Raw genomic sequence first — 20,368 nt, 5'->3', positions numbered from 1 at the left:
GCTGGCAGGGGGGAACTGGGCAGGCAACTCACAGCCCTTTTTGCAGGCACATGGAAGATCACTCACTTCTTGTACAACTGGCAAGGAAAGGTGCTTAAAACTTGGAAGCTCGGGTGTTTGTGCCAGAAGTGTTAGGTTTTATAGGAGATTAGACGCCGCTTGACACAGCAGGTCCTCTTGCCAGATCCCTGGCGCAAAGACAATTAAGTGAGCCAAATAACCACATCCATCTCAGCATGTCCATGCATGCATAAACAATTACTCTGTGGGACTGTTATTAAAGAAAATTAAATTTTAGGTCTGCACCCGGCCAGGAAATCTTAAGGGAGCCTAATTTTCTAGGAACTGTCAAGTGGGCTCAGCCTGGGTAGCCCAGGAAAGGTTTGTAAATCTGCTTCAGGAATCTGTAATCCTGCTTATTTGCTACTGTACTTCTTTTAAAAACCCAACACTTCTTAGAAATTGAAGAATTCAAAGCCCCAGGAAGTCCTGCAAGTCCTCCGGACTTAAAGAACTGTGGCATCAGTTTCCAGTCAGAGGCATTTTTGGTTGCTTAGGACTGTGTCAGTAGTTTCCTTGTCATATGAAGTCACATGAGTTTCTTGCACTCCCTCAGCAGCAAACTCAGTTTTTGCCATTCTACATGGTCTCTAGGAGATGAATACTGGCAAAACCTCATAAAGACGCATATTCTTTCACCTCCAAAACAAACTGGCGGGATTTTGGTAAAGGTGATGGGACTGTGCATGAACATTTATGGGTGGGAGATGTAGAAGTAGTGGCAGCCTTAGAGCATCTGGGAGAGCAAAAACCACAGCAGCTCTTGTGACAGGGATGCTGCACGTGTGGATGTCTCTGTGGGGAACAGTGCATGAGGAGAAAGGACAGGGAAAGATGGCTGAGGAGAGAGTCACAGAATCATAGAATCATTTGAGTTGGAAAGGACATTTAAAGGTCATCCAGTCCAACCCCTGCAGTGCACAGGGACACCTACAGCTACATTAGGTTGCTCAGAACCCCATCCAGCCTGACCTTGAATGTTTCCAGGGATGGGGTATCCACCACCTCTCTGGGCAATCTGTGCCAGTGCCTCACTACCCTTATTGTAAAAAATGTCCAATCTAAATCTCCCCTCTTTTAGTTTGAAACTATTTCCCCTTGTCCTGTCGCAACAGACCTTCAAGGAGTCTGTCCATTTCTTTTTTGTATCCCCCCCTTAGATACTGAAAGGTTGCTATCGGGCCTTTCCAGTGCCTTCTCTTCTACAGGCTGAACAGCCTGATCTCCGTATCTCTGGATGTTGAAGAGGTCTTCGCAGCCCTGGTAGTCCACCAGATTCATCTAAAGGACACTTGCTTCCAGTCTGCAGAATCTCCACTTGAACATCCTTGAGAAAAAATGCCACGGAATGGGAGAAATAAATGCAAATATGCTTATGTCTTTACATAGGTATTGTGACTCAACAGGGAATAGACACCTTGGGGTGAAGGAGGATGTTGTAGGGCAGAAGAAGGAGCTGGAGTGTGTCCCAGGTCCTCCAGTCGTACCACAACGGACTTTCAGCAAGCCTCAGCAAGCCCTTTCTGAGCTGGCTATCTCCACTTCTCCGTGCAGAACAATAAAACCCATCTCCTTGCTGCAGACCTTTTGAGAGCTGCTGCTGCAATGAGCCACACAAGTGCAGGGTACCTTTTTATCTGTATGTGATGAATGTTCCTTTAAAGTCTCCTCGGGCTGCTCAGATGATTCTCACTCCTAATGGGGACAGCTGGCTCATTGATGTAAGAGGCCATCCATCAGGCTGACCCACTGAAAGGCTTCTACTGTGGCTCCGGTTGTAGCTGCCAAAAGAAGCACTCCAGAATTGCCTTTGAAATATTGCATTTTAAAGTGGATAAGGAGGGATTGGAATGTCCTCATCCAGCCTTTGTTATTTGACCGCTTTTGAATGATACATTTCAAAAAGAGGTCGAGCATATATAAGTGAAAAAAGGAAAGAGAATAACAAGGCTTAATGCTCCTTTATACATTTTATAAATTTGATGTAAAAATAGTTATAACAAAAACACAAATCCCACGGTCTGCCTTCCTATTCGCAAAGGCTGTAATGAGCTGACATTTGAATGAGTCTGGAAAATTGTCTTTAATAACTCCTCAGAGGCCTCAGAGTGGGAAAACCTATTATTGCTGCCTGATTTGGAAGTTATTGTTTTAAGGACCTTTTTGGAGATGCAAACCTCTTTCAGGCTGCAATTTTGCATCTCCTGAGCAAGCAAGTCTCACGATGCACTGTCTCACTTTGTGAAGCTTCTGCAGATTGTAAAGGATGGGGAACTGCTCCAAGAAGTTTGCTTCACGTTTGTCTTCAGAAAAAAGGGGGAGGGGTGAAATCCATTGACCTCTAATTCCTGCTTACTTCATAAACTGATGTCCTATGTGATGGGCCAGGATGAACTTATACCAAACCTTCAGTAGGGAAACTGTTAGGAGAACTCCTCCTGTTCTGAACAGCACATTCATGTTTACCTGCTTGCCCTTTTCTTATTAAAAATGAGTCTATAGTCCTTCTATGGGTTTCAGGGAATGGTTAGGGGAGCGCTCAGGGTGGCTTGGCTGATGTTGGTGCCATTTGGCATCCAAACCTCACAGATCATTCCTTGCATATGTTGCTCACAGGTGGTACCAGCAGTGGGAGAGCTAGATACACTGAGGAAAGGGCAGAAGTTGAGATGGGGAATAGTGCTAAAGATGGATTGTGATTATTTTGGTAGGGTGTATGAGACTGTGTAATAAAATGCACAAGAAGCCAGCCTTCATTAACTTCATTGCCTAAGTAAATTATCTGAATTTGGAGGGACAACAGCTTCAATATAAGTTCTCCAGGACTGAGATATGGTCAAAAACAGATTACTTATTTTAAGATAGAGTCATAGAATTGTTAAGGTTGGAAAATACCACTAAGATCACCTAGCCCAATTGTCAACCCATCTGTGCCATGCCCACTGCCTATGTCCCTCAGTGCCACGTCCACACAGCTCTTGAATATCTCCAGGAATGGTGACTTCACCAACTGCCTGGGCAGCCTGTGCCAGTGCCTCACTGCTCTTCCTGAGAGTTTTTTCACGATGTCTAACCTGAACATATCCCGATGTAACTGGAGGCCATTCCCTCTCATTCTATCACTGTAACCCGGGAGAAGAGGTCAACCCCCACCTCAAAAACCTCCATTCAGGTGATTGTAGAGAGTGATAAGGTCTCCTCTGAGCCTCCTCTTCTCCAGACTGAACAATCCCAGTTCCCTCAGCTGCTCCCCATCAGATTTGTGCTCCAGATCCCTCACAGCTTCACTGCCTTTCTCTGGACACACTGCAGGGCCTCCATGTCTTTCTTGTAGTGAGGGCCTCAAAACTGAACTGTACTTGAGGTGCAGCCTCACCAGTGATGAGCACAAGAGGTTCCCGGATCTGGTTTTAATGTCCATGTTTTCAATATCTACACATGAAAAAAAATGTTTTCAAGGCTGAAAGTAGAAGGAGAAGCAACCAATTTGTACAAAAAAATCAGAACTTACGCAAAATAAGAAACAGCTATAGAGCTGGTTCTTCATAAACAGAGAGCACCTACACATATATGGCTTTTGGTGAGAAGCCTCACAGAGAGCTAGGGAGCCCTGTTGCTGTGTGATGCAGCGCTGACTTGTTTCATTCCCTGGGTCTGCCTGCTGCATCTGGAGTGTGGACACCCCATGATGGCCTGAAGAAACAACTCATAGTGCTGACTAACACATATGTGTCGTATATGTGGTGAGTGTCAGTGCTTACGGATGACAAAGAGGTTGAACGTGTCTGCAAACATTCATTACGTACATATGCGCTGAGTACCAAGGGATTAAAATTTCATTAGCTGTTGCAGAGCTCCTGGGTGATAATTCTAGGATAACAAGCACAATGTTCTGCAAATAAGGTCCTGTAAAGGGATTTGTTTATTCTAAGTGGAGACTAGTTTGTGTAATAAAAAAATGTCAAGGAGCTAACACACTCATTAAAAATTTTCATCTATGAATAAAATCACAGTGTCATTAAGCTTGGAAAACCACTAAGATCACCGAGTCCAACCATCAGCCCAGCCTCACTATGCCCACCAGCCATGTCCCTGAGTGCCACATCCACAGCGATCTTGAATGTCTCCCAACAAACTTCCTCCCAAATGTCCCCACAGGAAACTATTCTGAAAAATATATTTTATAGTAAATGAGCTGTCTCCTCTTCATGCATTTGCAGAAGTTCTGGGAGAAGCCCAGCATTGCTCTTAAACATCCAGCTCCTTCCGTTCCTGAGGTGCAGCTCTTAACCTGTCCAGCAGCCCCAGTGAGCTCTGAGAGCCAAAGTTTTTAAGTAGGGAATGGAAACTGGATAAATGTGTTAGGGGAAAGCTTGGTCGTGCCTCAGCCCTTCTAGCACAGAGGAAGGATAAGGATGGGCACTGAAGCTGCACTGTGAAGGAGCAAAGGAAGGTGCTACGAAGGCTGTGGTGGCTGTGTGCTGCTTTGTAGAGCCTCAGGCTAGGGAGGAAAACGTTCTCTTTTATAAGACTTAATCTGGAGCCAGACTTGCTCCACCCTTGAAAACACATTTGTAGATGCTGATGTGAGACAAATTTACGAAACCAAGATGGTCTGTTCTTTCCCTCCTCCCTGAAATCTCCTAAATGCCTCTCTTTTTGCAGGGGTTGTGCATTGTATATAATTATTTCTTTTCCTGTATACTGATCCCTGTCTCCTACTCCTGAATGCACTGTAATTATATTTTCTCTTCACGAGTGTGATGCACTGTCACTATCACACTATGGGCTTTGCTCTGTCAAAGTGGGAGAGAAAAAGCCTCTGTTTGCAGGGTGGCTTCAGATGGGGCTCTGACAATTGCAGGTTCTGATTCAGACCTGTGCAACTGTTACCCTATAATCAGGCGACGATTAGTCACCGCCAGCCAATTAGCCCTCCCAGCTTCCTAAAGCAATTTGTCTACCTGCAACTTTATAAATTCTGATTAACTCTCTGTGACAAAGCTTGCAAACCAGAGCCTCCTCCTCCTTCACACAGTTCAGGTCCCCGGAATTCAAGGAGGAGATGGACAAAACAGTAAGGATCTGAAGGTGGCCAGCAGGAGAAGATCCAAAGGAGGATCCAAATGACCAAATGGCTGTATAATCATGGAATCATACAATCATTAAGGCTAGAAAACAACTCTAAGATCACTTAGACCAACCACTGACCCATCCCCACTGTGCCCACTGCCCATGTCCCTCAGTGCCACATCCACATGGCCCTTGAACACCTCCAGAGATGGTGACTCCATCACCTCCCTGGGCAGTCTGTGCCTCTGCCTCACCACTCTTTCTGAGAAGAAATTTCTCCAACCTGAACCTCCCCTAGTGCAACTTGAGGCCAAGGAGATGGGCTTTCACATCCTGGAGGAGAGAAGGCTCAGGGGGAAACTCATAGTAGTTGCCCAGTGCTTAGTGGCAGGCTACAAAAAAGAGGCTCTCTCTTTGCTAGGAGCCGTGTGTAAAAAACAAGGAGCAACTGGTACAGGACACACTGGAAGAGGTTTCATTTTGATTTAAAAAAAGAAATTTTTTACAATGAGAAAATCAGTGACTGGATCACCTTCCCCACAGATGCAATAGAGTCTCTATTTGTTGAGATTTTCAAAATGGCGTTGGACAAGGTGATAGATGATCTCATCTGGATTCTCTTTTCCCACAAAAATTTTTGGACAGTGTGATCATTTAAGCTCCTTCCAGACTGGTCTGTTCCAAGATTCTGTGTTTCAATATCCACAACCAGAGTTTTATCAAAGGTTTAGGGCTTTGTTTCACCAGGGCAATTCTGAAGGCTTGCTGTTAGGGCAGGAGCTTGTGGTGCCATCACCACCACAGAAATCAAGGGCAATCAAGGAGAAATCAGCTGCAGCTGATCTCAGGAGGTCTGAGTTGTGCAGGGTCCTGCAACACTTGGAAGTGTTGCAAGGAGATCTGAGTTGAATTCACACAAATCCTCCACTGTCTCTGTCTGCCCTAGGCCACCTCCTCCTATTCCTCCCTGCCATCACTCGCACCAGTGAACATCGCTGCCTGGTGAGCACAGGTATATGAAGCAGGCAAGGACTGTGTGGGGCATTGGGGTGGTCCATGCTCTCCTTAACTGTTTGGGAGGGATAGAGAAGGGAAGGGAAAGGGGAAGGGGAAGGGGAAGAAGTCCCAGGGCCACACACAAAGGGAAACCAAAATCCTTGTGCATGGTGCCCATGCTTCTGGATGGTATACCCAGGTTCATCACCTTAATCTGTCTTATCACTATTCTCTCCTTACAGCCTTACATGAATAAGGTTTACGTGAGTTTCCCCCATAATCATCAGCTGTCATGCTTCCTGTGCTACTGCCACACACACATCCATCTCTTGCCCATTTTGTGTTTTTTCTTTACTGACTCATTTTAATTATACGTTTGAAATTTAAGGAATTTCTTTTCTCTTTGTGACAAGACATCCTGGCTTATCTTGGAGAAAGGTTCCCCACACCCTTCTGGTTTCCATCTCATGCCTGGTGCCAGCTGAATCAGATTGTCATGCTAAAGCAAGTTAGGAAAACAGGAAAGACACTAGGCAGCCTCATCCAAGTTCATTAGAGCAAAGATCTGAAAAAAAAAAAAAGATAAAATAAAATAGGGGTTCTTAGTAAAACTGGGGGACTTTTGTTTGTCTTCAAGCTTCAAGTCACAGTTCCTCTCCCTGGAGGAACAGAGCAGAGTTCCAGGCTTGCAGCTCACATGATCTTCTCACAGATGAGCAGCTCCCAGCGTAGAGACACTTTAAACCAGCATGCCTGCAGGCACTGCTAAATCACTTCTTCGCTGCTGCACTGCAGGTTGGCATCAAAGCCATCAGGGAACTCCCAGGTTCAATTTGTCCCGATAAAGCTGTTTGTCAGGATTTTCATTCTACTTCCATTTTTGCTGATGTATTTTCATTTCTCTTCATCTATTTGCCTAGGGTCCATTGTGATTCGGAAATTAAACAAAAGAGCGTATTACATTAAGGTGGGTAGTGGCCATGACAGAGAAGGAAATGCATATGCTGGATGCTTCCTACCCCAGCAGAGCATAGATGCCGTTGCTGGTGCCCTTGCTGTTCAGAGGCTGTGGCACAATTCTTGCACACGTACTGCACAATCCTCACCCACACTGGATGTCTAGAGGAAAACCCTCCATCAGAGGGGCCGCCTGACCACCCAGCAGGGAAATGCCCACGGTTGACATATTGATGATTTTCCCTATTTCAATCTGTTATTTTCTTTCCCTTTGCAACAGAAAACAAGAATAGTAGCAGCTTATTTTCTCATGCCTTACATACTTTAACTGCCTCAGTCCCCGAGGTCTCTAGCCCCGAGGTATTTGCTGTTTCACTGCATTATTTGTTGCTGCATACTAATCCAATAAACCTGAACTGCCATAAATTACCATACCACATGGGGAAGGCTAAGTTTAGCACTTGCGTATTTTAGACATCTGTCAAGATAAACTTGGACTGGAAGGAGTCATTGACAGGCTTGTCTACACTGCAAGTGGACAGTGGTAGAGGCATTTCCTCCCCTTACTCTGTTTCTAATGCTAAATCATTTTAATATTATTAAGTTCATGTAAAGTCTCTTGGTGGAAGCTCCAGGGACCTGCTGGAGCCCATTGCCTGGTTGTAAATGAGCCTCGTGACCACAGTGATCCAAAGCAAGACCTACTGTGCTTTCTTTTCCTCTGGCAGCGTGGGCACTGGCTGTTTCATGGTGGGTGTTACAGCCAAGTTGTGTCAAATATTCACATCGTAACGTCTACACCCTCCTCTCCAGGCCTTTGCTGAGCAGAACTGGGAATTATTTTGTGGCATGAATGTAATGCACATGCTGGAAAATACCATTTGAGGGAATTTCTGTGTATCTCTTTATGACGGAAAATACATGAGATATCTTTCAAAGAGTTAAAAAGGTGACATCATTTCAAAAAAATGAAATGTCATGTTTTGGATGCAGAGAGGCATTTTGCAACAACTCCAAATGAAATGGTTCTTTTTTTTTTTATTTTTTTTATAAGTGACTGGAAAGGCAAATCCACTTTGACCTCGATCTTTCTCCTTTTCCTTTTCTTTATCTTAGTAAGCAGACTTAAAAAGTAACTAAACACTTCTTACTTCTCCCATAGCCATTCTTGGTCATCTTTTACCTTTCTTTATGTGCACTATTTTTTTCCTTGGATTTCTTCATCGTCTCTCTGCCAGTTTGAAATCTCTGTAAATATCGGCCTCTCTTTCTTCCCCCTCCCTGCTATGTTTTCTCCTAAAGCTGCCATTGCACGATTTTAACAAACACAGTCCATTTCAAGAAGGGGCATACGAACCAGTAACAGAGAAGAAAAATCCCTGCTAAATGCCATAGAAGCAACATCCTCAGACATCTCCTGCATGATAACACTTCTTCCCCTGTGTCAGCCTTCTCTGCCCTGCTCTGCCCTGCTCTGCTCTGTGGGGCACCATTGTGTGACTCCAACCGCACCAGCTCCCTTCCCGTTGTTACCAGGTCTTTCTTTCTGCTGGTGAATAATTTTTGAGAAGTTCTATACCTCCTGGCTCGCTCCTTTTCAAAATGAAAATTATAGCATCTACCTGACTGAGGAAGACAGATTGTCATGATTGATTAATATTTCAAAAGGGCCTCATAAATCTATAATCTTGCTACAGTATTACAATTCACTCCTATTGCTCTGTTCCTCTGATTGGTCTTTGGGTCCCCCATAGGCAGCTACTGGTCTCAATTTACAATAGAGGTATATTGAAATGTATAATAGAAGAAAAAAAGAAAAGAACATCAAATGGCGGGGCTGTGGAGCTGAAATTTTGGTAGCCATTTCCTATCCCGTCAATAAGCTTTTTATTTTCTTACAGGTCAAACGTAATCTCATGTATGTGGGATGCATTTGATGCAGGTTTCTGGTTTAATGAGACTATGGGCAGGGGTTGCCAGGATCACCACAACCAGGATCTGGACTCAGTGATCCTTATGGGTCCCTTCCAACTTGGGATATGCTATGAATCTATGATTCTTTGATCATGAGCTCTCCAAAGCTAAGAGCACAACTCTGCAGGTGGAATGGACAAACACCATGCAGTAGATTGAGCTGGGAAACAACAGGGAGGAAAATAGCTTAGCAGGAAGGATGTGGGGGACCTCGTGACAACAATTCCCACTGAGGCAGGCTGATGGAGAAGATGGAGCCAGGCCCTTTCTGAATGTCTGCAGCAGAGGGGGCATCAGGAACAAGGTACAAGAGGTAGACTCCTGTTAGCTTTACACGAGAGTGGCTCAGCATTGGAAGAGACTGTCTGAAGTGGCTGGGGGAACCTCTCATCTTGAAGATCATCACAAGGCCTTAGCGACATGACCTAAGCATGGAGATTACTCTGCTCTGAGCCAGATGAGGGACAGATAACCTTCAGAAATCCCTTCCAATTTAAATTATTCTTTGGTTCTTTGCTCAAAATAAACAAAGTTTTACATTAATTATTCTGCCTTAGCTTTTTCCTTTAATCAGCCACTGATGTAATTTATTGCTCCACAGGTTTTGGGCGGTTTGGAAAAGCTCTCACTTCTGGAGCAGAAAATGGGGAGTAAACCAATGGGGACTTGGCAGGATGCTTGAGGCTTACACGACCTAAACAAAAGAAAGGAGAATTTTATCTGCCTTGACCCTTATTTAAACCCTCCACTCACACGATCTGAAGTTCACAAACTCTCTTTTTACTGCCACTGTGGAGTTACACTTCTTTCAGAACCAGAGCAGGCGTGACTCACTGTGGAGGGCAACACTGTACACAGTCTTTTGCCTAAGCTGCTGCTCTGCTGCAAGAAAGCTGCAATAGGAGAAAACCAGGTGCAAAATGAATGTTAGTTTGTGTTGCCTGCTGCCATCTGGGAGCAGTAAGAATTAGGAATCTGCTTTCATTTACGTACTTTAAAGTGAATTGTACTGCCTGCCCAAGGAAGCGTGGGGTGCAATGGAAGAAGACTTTGCTTTTCAGCAAGAAATGTAACAAGGTGCAAAGTGCATCTTGGTGCAATGCGTGTGGATGACTTGGGAGATGCTTTCTTCAAGTGTGAGCTCTTCAAAGTGGCGTCTGCCTTTTTTGGTGTGCCTTGCACAGACCTCTCTTTCCTTTAAAGACCACAAAGCTGCAATGAAGTGCTGAACAGCTCTGATGTGTGAGCTAAGACTGCCATCCACTGCAAAGCAGGACTTCCTCAGGGTTTCTTCCTGCCCTGGGCAGGTAAAATATTGTCTTTCTTGTTAGATATAGATGTGGTGCACATCGCTGTGCACCCTGGAGATCAATTGCTCTCACCAACCCTGTCCTTGTGCTGCCTCTCACCAAAAAACAAAAAGGACAACTAGGCCACAAAGGAAAGGTATTATATCCATTGGAAGGCTTGTCAATCCACCATACTATTACTTTCTCTGGGGTTAAAGAAAATGCCATGCCAAGCATCCCAGGCTGTGCTGGCTGCTCCATCAGTGCTTGCACCAGGGGCCTGAATGGGGAGATCTGCCCTGCGTCTGTGTTCTGTGCCTGAGTCTACTCCACAAAGAGCAGACTTGGAGCCTTCAGACATAGCATTTGTAATTACTTCTGGCAATTAACCTTGCACCTCTACACCCCAGCCACCCTCCTCCGGGACCATCAGAATGGCACTATCTCTTGCAGTATTACTTCACGAAATGCAGCCCTATCCACAGCTTAAGCCCTGGCCTCTTTAATTAACTGACAACTTTAATCCACGTGTTACACTCTACTTATCTGGAAACTGACTTTTACTCCTGATAAGCCATGATCTAATTGCCCACCATCCTGAGCAGAAGCACAGAGCTGAAGCACTGCTCAATGTAATGATAATCTCCAGCACTAAAACACTGTGCTGCATACAGTGAGGGCAGCAAAGAAGCCCTCCCTCCCCATAAAAGTCACTGAAATCAATACGGAAGAAACCAATTTAAGTTTGGCTAGTGTATTCTAAATTTATTTGCATTTTGGCTTTCCAATTTTAAAAAGCATGCAGGCTGCTGGCTGGCTGACTTGTTTGGTGAACAAGTTTTTCAGGCATTTGCTCCTCTCCATAAATGAAGGTTTTCCAAAACAAACTTCAAATGCATTTTGGCCGCTTTTCTAAGAATTTCTCAAAGAGTTTTTATTCTGAAGTCATACGTAGGCTTTATCAATCATCAGGTCCTGCCAGTTTTAGCCTGTCCAGCCAGCTTTCTGCTGCTGTACTGCTAAGGAGATGAGCAAACCATTTGGGTTCTACATTCCCTTTCACTCCCCCAATACCAGTGGGGAGGTTTCCTGGGCTTCTCCATTTCTCTAATTCCAGGGTAGTTTTTTTTCTCTTCTTTAGTCTTATTTTAAACTGACAAGTTGAATAAACAATGGGGAAGTAATTTTAATTAAGAAAATAATACATTAATTGCTGTAAAAGACTTGAAAATAGCCCCATCACATATACAGCCCAAGATTGTTATTGCTCAAAATTTTAGATCAGGTTGTTTTTCTTTGCATACAACTTTATCACTAGTCCAAAAAAGGAAGAAGTGTAAACTTGAGAGAAAACCTTAGTGATTTGCTAGCAAAAAAGAGGCAGCCAAGACAGCCCAACGTGGAAGAAAACACATCTCCTTTTATGAAAAGAACATCTCAAAAAAAAAACCTGTTTTTGAGGCATTTGTGCATGAGACAGCCATTTGGCTCCTGGAGCTTGAGTATGGGTCAGAAGCAATAAGGAAGAGAGGGCAGAGGCAGCATACATAACAAGGGAGCCTGTATGTGGGTTCTTATCATTTGGAAGCTAATAGATGATGAAGGCAGCTTAATCCATGCAAATATAGAATAATGACAACCCTGACTTTGTGCATCATAAAAATAGAGGGAATAGGGGAAAAAAAAGTAAAAAGAAGTAAAAAGCAACAGCATTTGAATCAATGTGCATCACTAATGATGAGGCTGGAGAGGGAGAAATAATCAATCCCAAGGAGCAATGGCTGCTCTTCCATGCCCACAAAAATCCACAGGAAAGGAAAAGGAGGGGAGTGGACATCAGAGCAAGCATAAAATCACTGACCGTGCTGGTGCCAGCCCAGTTCTGCTGGAGCCCAGTGTTTGCTGGCCAAGCTCTGTCAGTTGCCAGACACCGCAGACATTTTTGGGGATCTGCATGCTATGTTGGTCCAATGCCAGTGGCACAGTGTGGTGGTGGGACATCCCTTGGATGAACATAGTCATCTCCCACCAGACGAAATGTCCCCTTGCCCATTGTTGGTTGAGCAAAGGCTGCATTGTGCGGGCATCTGGTGAAAAGGCAGTGAGCGAAGTCCTGTCATGGTAACAGTGGGATTAATTAGTAACTATTGGAACAACTTAAGAAGGGCTGTTGCAAACTTAGTCATTGCTAGAAAATTTTAATTAGCCATCAGATACTTTCTTCCTGGAGATATGTGCTATCTGCAAAACTGAACAACCAGTAGAGGTGAGACTGTAGGGTGCCAATGTGGCAAACTGGAGGGCGCAGGAGACATGAGGGCACTCAGCTGGCCGCAACTGGGGCTACTGACCAGGTGAACTCACAACATTAGATCTGGCTTACTCCACCCACAGTGATGTTTCTTCAAACACAAAGAAGTGACTGGAGGCCTAGTTTTGAAGCCCAAAGCTACTGCTGCTAACAGAGAGAGCTTCAGTGCAACCTGGAGTCTTGGCCTACTCCTGGAGACACCTCACACTTGGACTGCTCCTTACCCTCTTAGTTCTTACTAACTCATTCTACTAACTGATTAGGAGAGGGGAGGTGGAAAATGTAGTATGCTTGGAGGCCAGAGAGATGAGATCTATGGCATTATCTTGTCTGGAATCCCAGCTATTTTTATCTTTAAACATTGAGTTAGTCAGGTCAGATCTATTTTTGGTAACCTCCCTGTTGCATTTTATTCCACTTTCTATTAAACTTCATGTCTTTTATTGTTCCTTCCTTTAAAATTAGTCAAATGCCTGTCATACTTCTGGGGCTAAGCTCACAGATCAATTATTGCCTGGATTAATTTTTCTTCCCCTGCATAAGCTTACCAGTTACCCAACAGATAACATGAGGTGTCCATGTTTCTAGTATTTAGGGGTAGAAATTACTGGCCAGCTGAACACAAGTATTTCACAGAATCACAGAATCATTAAGGATGGAAAAGATCACTAAGATCACCCAGTCCAACGACCAGCCCATCCCCACCATGCCCGCTGCCCACGTCCCTCAGTGCCACATCCACACAGCTCTTGAACACCTCCAGGAATGGTTACTCCACCACCTCCCTGGGCAGCCTGTGCCACTGCCTCACTGTACTTTCTGAGAACTATTTCTGAAATTCCAACCTGAACATCCTTTGGCACATCATAAGGCCATTCCATTTAATTCTTTCTACTCGGTGCCAACACTTGCAGACCCATTACATTTCACGTCTTTGCCACAAGCGCCACCACATCATCTGCACCTTGTCCATGTCACATCTATACCTCACACCTTGCCAGTACCTGGGCCTAGCAAAATCTTCCTCCTGAGAACTCAGCCAGGGCATTTTACAGCTCAGCTTGGCACTATCCCCTCCTTGCCTGCAGCCACTCTTTGTTCCTCTGGTAAGTGAATCTAAATGGACTGAAGCTCCTTCAGGTCATGTGTGTTGAGCTGGTACATACTATTAATAATCGTGTTGTTAATTGGTATCTCACCCAATGCTCCTGAGACTGTGAGAAAGTTCACCAGACTACGCAGTCACACTGGTGTCTTCAGCGCTGCATGCTATATACTTTTTTCCTTTTCGGTTTTCTGATAGAACAGCACACTTAAAAGAGAGATATTTTGTTGATGATATTTTTGACCCCTTTGAAACACTTAAGGATGTATCTTTTTTTACAGGTGCAGTCTATAGAAGAATCATGGTATCCAGCCCCTGAAGGATAATTTTAAAAGCTTAGGTTCCAATAATTTGTTATTCAGTGCATTGGTTTGCATTTCTTTTCATACTTCAATACCGGGTGAAGCCTGTGCCTTTTTTAACCTTAAAATCCAGTGTGCAAATATCTGTCCAAACATCCTCAGCAACAACCCAAAGAGATCCTTCTCTCTGTAGCATCCTTAGCTTTTTAAATTGCTCTGACAGCTCATTTGTAGACCACTAGTTCATCAGTGTCCTGGCAAGCTTCATGTTTCCCTTCTGCCTGAAATGTTCTCATTTGCTTTAGCACCTTCAGCCCTTGCTTGTTCTGGCCACCTCTCAGCATCACCATTTTTACATCACATTTCACTGACCTTGTATGTGTCCTTTTCCACTGGCAGCAGCCACTGTGTCACTGGTTTCAGATGGCCAGGTTTTGGCTCAGACTTCCTTATGACTCGACCAGGTTTCAGGAGGTGCTAGTTATCAAAACTGGCATACAATGAAAGCCAAGCTGAAGTGAGTCCTGGTGGTGTCCAGAGTGCACTGGAGGCTGTAATGACGGTCCTTCCCACTGGCCTTTGCTAACACAAAATATTACATCACCTATCCCGTCATGCTACCAGGCAATGGCAATTAAATTGATGATAAAATCTGCTATACAAACCAGCTGCATTTGCTGCCTAGATCTTGTGCTGTGCAAACCTTCCTGTGATACTCCCTGGCATAGTCTTTGGTTTTCCAGCAGCCTGGATGCTCTTCTCAAGGACAGCCTGGATCCTGTGCTTCTGTCTATACTGGGAGGTTGTCCTTTTGATGTGGTAACATTGGTTCTGGATGCTGTTTCAGAGAGGAGAGACCTCAAGTAACCCAGCCATCCTATCTGTCTTGTCACAGGCAGCTTTGAGTGCTTTTGAACTGAGGAGTCCCGTATGCCATACCAATCCTTGGTGATTCTATGACTCTATGATCCTCTTTTCCAAATACCCAACTAGGGCATGAGATGTAGCAAAAATCTCAGATTGTTTCTACTGAATACTGTTGTTCAGGAAACTCTGTACCATCGATTTTGAACTCAAAATGCTGTCATCTCCCAAAATAAGCACCTGGCTTCATTTCTCTGAATGTGGCTCCAGTATACATACAGTACGAGTTTCATAGAATCATAGAATGGCTTATGTTGAAAGGGACCTTAAACATTAACAAGCTCCAACCCCTGCCATGGGCAGGGTTATGACCCACCAGATCATGCTGCTTTGATTTGATATGCTGCTGAAGCAGAAATAGTACTATCTATCTTCTCTGCTCTCCTGTTTCTTTTCCTCCTTTCCCTTCCTCTTCAGGAGATCACCAGGGGCATGGGAAGGCTGCTTTTGGGGTACAGGCAGGCATACTACATCATGGCTTGATCCTTCTGGGGGGAGCCAGAGCAACAGTTGTCTCAACAGCAGGCCTCAGCAAATGTCTTTGCTCTTCCCTTCCATCACTGTTTGCAAAATGGGATAATAATTCTCAGACACCTTTATGGGACTCCTTTTCACTCATCTGTGGCAAGCCAGAAGCTTTCCCTTTTTTGTTCCCTCTGCCATTTTGCCTTGACATGATGATTTTGCCCCATCTTCTGGAAAATAAAAATGAATTTCATGGCAAAGCTCTCTGCTTCACTTAACTGCTCCTCATTCACATCTGCTTGTGGGATAAGTTCTGACAGCATCCATGAGTGTGAGAGGAGACACATTCCAGGAGCCATCAAGAGGTGTGAGGTGAGCTGTGAAGCTAGCTGCTGGGCTCCCTTTCCACCATGCTGGGTCACACTGACCTTTGGTTTCTCTTCCCTGGTGCCAAAACTGGCCCTGCAAGTGATATCACTTATCCAACTTCCTGTGCCAGCTTTGTCCTAAAATGTGAGCCCCCCCCCCTACAATGTGGACTCCCCACCAGAAACTAAACCTTCCAGTCTGGCTCTCCATAACAGAGCCTCTGAATATTCTGTCCAAGTTTTCACATCAGTCGCAGTTCACACTCAACCCAAGCACTTGGAAATGGACATTCACTTCACCAGACACGTTCATACAGGCTGAAGCATTCAGGTCAACTGCCTGCCCTCATGCTCAGGCCCCAGTGATGTTGTTTCCAAGCCTTTTGATGAGCTCAGCTGGGTCTTCTGTTTGCTTGCTCTGGACAACAGGAGCGGTAACACATATGGAGGATTTTTGATCCAAAATCTCCTGTGAACTTCTCCACTTGGAAGAAGTTTGCACATGGGACCAAATGCACTGTCTGTGATCCTCTGAGGGAAAAGCTAAAGTCTGATAGAAAGAGAGAGAGAAAAAAGAATAACCCTATTATAGTTTCACAGTTCTAATCTCAAAAGCAGAGTATGAACATTTTTAATGTTATAAGCACCCACTTTTAACCTTATTCAATGATACTGCCCTCTTCCACAATCAAATATTAAACCGTTTTGAGCTTTACACCTTATTACACAAAGCTTCTTAGAAACAGAAATAAAATAAATAATCCCACACAAGAGTGCCGAACCGAAGGAGTCTGTGAACACATGGCTAATTCAAAGGCAAAGAGATGTCAAATGCAGGGTATGCGCAGTTATGAAGCTATTACTCACCCTCCTCAGGAAATGTCCTTGGTTAAAATTTTAATCCAGCTGAAGTGGTTGCTCAAGGGGGGTTTCCCTGCAAGGTGAGAGAGAGAATTCTCATCTGGTTTTCAGCCAGCCAAGGTTGGAATCCCCTCATTGCAAACAGTGGTGTTACATAATCCTATCATAATTTTGTTCTTTGACATTATGATGAGCATTTACCTTCTATTTTTCCCAGGCTTCTGATAAGAATTTTCTTTTTAGAAAGGCAATTAATCCAAAACAAATAACTGAATCCTCCAGTAAGCTCTAGAACAGATCAGACCACTTCTGCATGTCACTCCAGAGGGGATAAGAGCACTGGGAGCTTCTCTGTGAGTTACTTATTGGACATAATGAGACTCTTACCGGGCACCTGCTACCAGAGCTAAGAGTGTCTGTTCTCAAACATCTCTTGAAATTGTGTTTTTTCCCTCTAGTGAGTGGATGATTATCTCTCAGAGAGGTCACTGCAAATGGTTCTCTCTTGGAGACTCCTGCGTGGAGATTTATCTGCGGTTAGGCAGTGACATTTGACTGTGCATCTAGGAGACTTGAGTGGCCTAGGCTTAGCATAGTGGTGCTTGTCGCCTTTAGCACTCCAGCAAGAATGACACTGAAAACAAACTCCTGAAGCCCAGACTGCACCCCTCAACAGGAGCCAGCCATGTGGACCAGCTCCAGGCCCAGGTTGTGCACTTCACAGTCAATGGAGAGTGCACAGAGCTTGTGTGTAAGAGCTCTGAAAAGACAAAGGATGCAGCCATGCAACTGGAAAGAGGCAACGGAGGTGAAGGAGATGCAGAGCACTTAGCAAGAGCAGAAAGATGTTGCTGAAAGTTATTCTACATGGGAAAAGTGCAGGGATGCAAACACTGGATGAATCAGCACTTTCCCCTTTGGAAAGGCACTGATTTCATTTGCCTCTCAGATGACATCTTGGGGTTTATGCACAGCAGAAAATACCTTCTAGGCTCCAGGAAATGATGTCAGGCTGCAGGCAGCATTGTCTCCAGATCTCCTCCTCATTCTTCGCTTTCCATTAAATCAGGACTGTCCATTGGGAATGATGCTACCTCTTCATCTCTTTGAAGAAATAAGAGTTCCCTACACAGTCATCTACTTGCATATTAGAATCATAGAATCATTGTATCATTAAGATTGGCAAAGACCTTTAAGATCACCTTGTCAAACAGTCATCATCCCCACCATGCTCACTGCCCATGGCCCTCAGTGCCACATCCACACGGTTCTTGAACACCTCCAGGGACAGTGACTCCACCACCTCCCTGGGCAGCCTGTGCCACTGCCTCACCCCCCTTCCTGAGAGTTTTTTCCTGATATCCAATCCGAACCTCCCCTGGTGCAACTTGAGGCCATCACCTCTTGTCCTATCTCCGTTACATGGGAGAAGAGCTGACCCCTACCTCACCACAACCTCCATTCAGTTGGCTGTAGAGAGTGATAAGTTTTCTCCAGACCCTCCTCTTCTCCAAACAGACTTATGCTACAGACCCCTCACAGCTTTTTGCCCTTCCTTGGACATGCCCAGTTGGCCTACATTTGTATTTGGTAAAGTAGCTGAACAAGCTGCCCAGAAGAGGTTCCTTGATGAATCTCCTTGAAGAGTCTCCTTGAAGGTTTAAAGACTGTGGCCATGCTGATTTTACTGTTGATTGTAGTCCTACTTTCAGAAAGATTGGACTAGATGACCTCCATAGATCCCATCCTGTGACTCATTGTTGTTCCATGGCCTATCTTCAGCCTCTGCTGTGTTCTTCATGGTCAGAAATGCTGTAGCCCAAAGGAACTGCTTTTGACAATATTCAAACAGGCAGCAGCTCTGTGTTTTTAAGAAAATAGATGGGGATACTAATATCAGAGTCTTCATTCTGTTGCATTTTGTAGAGAAGTTGTCTGAAACTGCTGGCACCTCTTACGCAGGTCTGTATTAGGGAGCCACAAATCTCTATTTTGCCTCCTGTGAAGCTCCTTGCATTACACACTTCCTGTAATGACAAATCAGCATGGGGATGCTTGTGAGGAGATAACAGGCGTACCACACACTCAGCTGATTGCAATAAGATAACAAAGAGCCAGCGCACACATGCTCTCTGCAAGAATCAGATTTCATCATGGAAACTTCTCAGTTGTTATTGTTTTTAAATAATCCCTATCTGGACCTGTCCTCCCTTTCTCCCCATCTGTTTCATATCTTCGGCAAAGAAACAAAAAAGTCGGTGTTGGCAGTGGGGAGGAAGGCTCCCACCCCATTTCTCATCGACAAGCCCAGCCAACTCCAAACCCTGGTCTCTGTCTTTGCTTCACCTTAACCATTAGGTGTTTTTTTATAAAAAAAAAAACTTCCATGCAAACTCATTAACATCACTTTTCCCATCTGACCCACTTAGGGATCTGCGTCACTGCTGATGTTTCAGCACTGAGCAATCTTTCCTCTTTTTCTCCCCACTGCACTCCTCTGCATCTATCTCAGCCAGGGGGGAGGATGGGGGTGGGGATGATGGTGATGGAGCTCCTGGCTGAACGGTGCTGTCTGTGCGTGTATGGGGATCTATATTTATAGGTCCCACGTCTAAGCAAGAGTTGTCCAGGAAGAGCCGTGCCATATTTGTGTCAGCACCTAATGGGACCCTTTCCACCTCTGGAGCCTGATGTGGTGAGTGGATGCTGCCGGCTCAGCGCCTGCTCTGCACTGTCAAATAATGCTGCTTTTTTTAGACTGACAACCTATAATACTGCTGGTGCTGGAGAGAAGTGATAAAGGTAGCATTTCACATTGCCAGGCAGAAACTGCCTCTCTTAGGAGAATTTGGACAAAAAAAAAAAAGGAGGGGAAAAAGCACAAAGCAGAGTGCGCAATTGTTAGCAGCGATGACGTCCGTGGTCACATAATCTCTCCTGAGCTATGTTTCAAGCAGGATTGGGTGACAGTGTTCAAGGGAAGGTAAGAACCGGCCCCTGAAGGGTTTCTGGGTCCTGTTAACACAGCTCATCGTCCTTCAAGCTGGAATATTATCCTGCAGATTGCACATGAAGAGATAATTATTTCTAAAGCACCAGTTTGCTGTAAAGAATGACCATCAAAAATGCAGGTTCTGGGAGAAAAACGGTGCTTCCAGTGAGGGGACTGTGGCAGAAAAGGGCCCCAAAGCCATGTGTTTCCCCAGCTCTGCACCTGCTTAGCTTACATGGGGGAGGCAGTGGGCATAAGTAAGGACTATCTCCTGCTGCCAGCTCAGAAAACAACTCCAGGCTCCAACGGGAGACCAAGGATCTTCGGTTTCCCACATTATCACCTATAATGGGGGAGCAGCTGGCCATGTTAGACCCTGTCTAACCTGCTGTGGTATTGCAAGGCAAAGCACTGGGCAGTAAGAGTGCCAAGAGTAAGTTGGCTGGTCCTACCTCAATCTGCAGCATTCCTCCATGTTCTGCAATGGGATACCAGCACTCCATGAGCCAACTCAGAGAGAGCATGATACTTGCATTTCCAACCTTTTGGTTAGTTTCATTGGCTTTTTTAGTTGAACTGACTTCCTGGTGGTCTTTCCAGACCACTTTCTGTGGTCCTGGCATGAGCTGGGGATGGTATTTTGCAATGTGGGGATGCTTCCTGGAGAGGCTTTGCATGAGCTTTTTTTTTT

General features: G+C 44.8%; 1 long non-coding RNA gene across 1 annotated transcript; it reads right to left on the bottom strand.

Annotated features, from left to right (window-relative positions):
- Positions 1 to 5,388: 5,388 nt before the first annotated feature.
- LOC104914508 lies at positions 5,389 to 14,635 on the bottom strand. Its single transcript, XR_796047.3, has 3 exons — positions 14,440 to 14,635; positions 12,211 to 12,462; positions 5,389 to 6,694 (listed from the first exon to the last, which is right to left on the bottom strand). It is a non-coding gene; the product is annotated as an uncharacterized LOC104914508 (long non-coding RNA).
- Between the last annotated feature and the right edge of the window lie 5,733 nt (positions 14,636 to 20,368).

This window comes from Meleagris gallopavo, chromosome 1, assembly GCF_000146605.3.
Source record: "Meleagris gallopavo isolate NT-WF06-2002-E0010 breed Aviagen turkey brand Nicholas breeding stock chromosome 1, Turkey_5.1, whole genome shotgun sequence".
NCBI classification, from domain to species: domain Eukaryota; kingdom Metazoa; phylum Chordata; class Aves; order Galliformes; family Phasianidae; genus Meleagris; species Meleagris gallopavo.
The sequence above is the reverse complement of the archived record's forward strand: the minus strand, read 5'-3'. Positions and strand labels throughout refer to the sequence as shown.